General features: G+C 39.1%; 1 pseudogene; it reads left to right on the top strand.

The window, feature by feature from the left end:
* Window positions 1-617: 617 nt before the first annotated feature.
* Window positions 618-1,790, top strand: LOC109250704 (39S ribosomal protein L20, mitochondrial-like; annotated as a pseudogene).
* Window positions 1,791-2,959: the final 1,169 nt, after the last annotated feature.

Raw genomic sequence — 2,959 nt, 5'->3', positions numbered from 1 at the left:
GCCCATGTTGATGAAATTATTGATATTTAAAAGTGAGGTCATGTAGGATATCTTCGAAGAGAAAATATACTTAAGAGATGAGCAACCAGTGAATTTACTGTTGACTTGTCAACAGCAGTGATGGAAGCCAAAGGCCAGCAGAATATTATACTTTTGCCAAAAAAAAAACCCTAAAGCGCAACGTAGGATAATGCATTCAATGAAAATGTTATTCACAGCTGAAGGAGGATCTAAAACTGAATGGATGGTAAAAGAATTAATGTGTTCCACAATACGTATATGATCTAGGAAGAGAGAAAATGTATTGGTCCACTTTAGAATTAACTTAAATATGCATGCACAAATTTCCAGAGAAAGCACTAAAAGAATAGAAATGGAATGTATATATTTTAAATTAATGGAAAGAATAATGCGGCAAGATTGAAAAATCAGTTTCAAAGGAAGGAAAAAGGAATCAAAGATTATTTTGGGACAAAATAAATGGTGTGAATAAATCCTATAGGCGTTAAATATAAATTAAATATACATTACTTACAAGTGGACTCATTGTTTCCATTAAAAGACCAACTTTCTTAGAAAGGATTCAAAATGGTTAGCAAGGCTGGCCCGCAGGCACTATGGTCTTCATCACCACACAGCTTTGCCTCCCTGAGAGGTACTGGAGAGTCTAAGAGGTGCTTCAACTCGCAGGGCATTTCCAGGGAAGGAAGAATCAGCGCTACAGACTGGTGGTCGGAGCTGTCACCAGAACTTTTGTGAAATGTAAAAAAGTGCGAAGACTGAAGAGGAGCATGAGGACACTCTGGATTAATAGAATTATGCCTGCATCCCAGGAATACAGCCTGCAGTACACCCAGCTTTCATTGTCCATTTAATTAAGTGCCAGGTGGAGGTCAACGGAAAGTACTTGAAGGTCTAGCCATCTATGAACCAAAGACTTTTAAATCTTTGACTGCTTTGGCCATCAGAAGGCAACAGGAAGGATTTGCTGATGAAGTTTTGGAGTGATGGGGGGCTCATGGGGTCCAGAGCTGATGGCCAAGAAAGAATTCTTGAAGACGTCATTGGTGTAAAAAGGTGAAAATAAAAGGTGATTTTATTAAAGCACGGAGGCAGGACCCGTGGGCAGGAAGAGCTGCACTGGGGTTGTGAGGGGTAACTGATTATATACCCTCAGGCTGGGAGGGGGTCAGGGATAGAGTATGTCTCTAAGGAATTTTGGAAGCAAGGTTTTCAGGAGCTTGAAGGGCAGCTGTTGCTAGGGAAGCACCATTTATTACTGTTTAATAAAGCCACAGTCATGAGACCCTTAAGATGTATATTGATGGGTCATACACTTGCAGAATGATTGCCAGCATATATCTTAGGGCAGTTGAGATAAAGGAAGTAGACCTACAGGATCCTCGAAGTTGGGATTAATCTTAAGCCAACGTTCTCTTTTGACCCCAGCAAAGTGTCATCCTTGAGACAGTGGAGCTCCTAGAGTGACATCACTCTGCTGGTCTCAAGGACTTGTCAGTGGGCTAAAGGCAGTAAGGGAATTTCATTTTTCATTTGCCTTAGTTTCCCACATTACCATGGCAAGCACTTATACCCCTTTCTTTTGTTCTTGGGTAGCCAGCCAGGAGTGTCTGAGGAATATCACACATATTCCACCCGGGACGGGGGTGTGAGCGTGCCATCCCATATTTTGCCCTCAGCTTGCCCCAAGCTCCCTCATCATTGCTACTGCCTTTGGCACCAGGAATGAGCCTGAAGGTCTATTTTCCAGAGTGGTGCAGTATCACTGAGGGGGAGTCCAACACTGCCTGCCATTTGCAGCTGAGTGTCTTAGGAAAAGATTTTTTTCTCCCTGATGATCACTCTAACTAAAATAGAGGCTAAAAATTACCTGTAAACAGCGTATATGTTCTCTTGTAAACAGTGTCTATGTTCGGTAGGCAATCATATTAATTTACATTTTAGTAACTGGTTTTAGAGAAGGGTTTCTTCCCTCATTGGAACAGATTCAGAAATCTCTTGCACAGATTCTGTGAATAAAGCTCATGTGGTATTGAAGAAAAAAAGATCAACAGTATGCAGTTTATAACAGATACACTCATAAAATGTAAGTATGCAAACAGATTGATGTACAAGGATGGAGTAGTTTAAAACATATAAATATTAATCAGATAGTTTATGTCATTATATTTTAATATTATAAGTGTATAAAGGGATAAAAATTATATTTAGATACATTCTTGTTTTCACTTAGAAAGTTACAATAGAGTATCCTATAATACCTGATTATGTCCACTTAAAATATATAAAGCAAAAATTTAGAGAACCACAACTTACAAAAGAAGTTCACAATTATGATAGGGGATATCATTACATCCCTGTACAGTGATAATAAGGTTTTACAAGTCATAAAGAAATAAATGTATCTAGGGGTGCCTGGGTGGTTCAGTCGGTTGAGCATCTGACTCTTGATTTTGGTTCAGGTCATGATCCCAGGGTTGTGGGATCAAGCCCCACATTGGGGCTTAAGGCTCCTTCTTCTCCTCTCCCCCGACTTGCATTCACTCTCTCTAACTATATATATATATATATATGTGTGTGTGTGTGTGTGTGTGTGTGTGTGTGTGTGTATCTAAAATCAAGTCATCTGAATGACTCATGGATACTGTAGTATTTTACCTTGTCAACTTCCTCCTTCTGATTTTTACCACCCCCCTCCTCTTTCTTCTTCTTTTCCTTCTTCTACTATTCCTTTGTCATAGGGCTTCCATGATTGTACCCTCTGCTTTTCTTCTTATCCTCTCATCTTTTTCTTCCTTTTATTCATTCCTTTTCTTATTACCAGTGTGGTATAGGTATTTCCCAATTTTTGACCTTAACTCTCTTTACTTGTTTTAATCTTCACAAATTTAACTATGACTGAAACACAGCTGGACTCCAAAATCTGTTATTTTTAAAA

This window comes from Panthera pardus, unplaced genomic scaffold, assembly GCF_024362965.1.
Source record: "Panthera pardus isolate Hobbes unplaced genomic scaffold, ASM2436296v1 HiC_scaffold_27, whole genome shotgun sequence".
Taxonomy (NCBI): domain Eukaryota; kingdom Metazoa; phylum Chordata; class Mammalia; order Carnivora; family Felidae; genus Panthera; species Panthera pardus.
The sequence above is the reverse complement of the archived record's forward strand: the minus strand, read 5'-3'. Positions and strand labels throughout refer to the sequence as shown.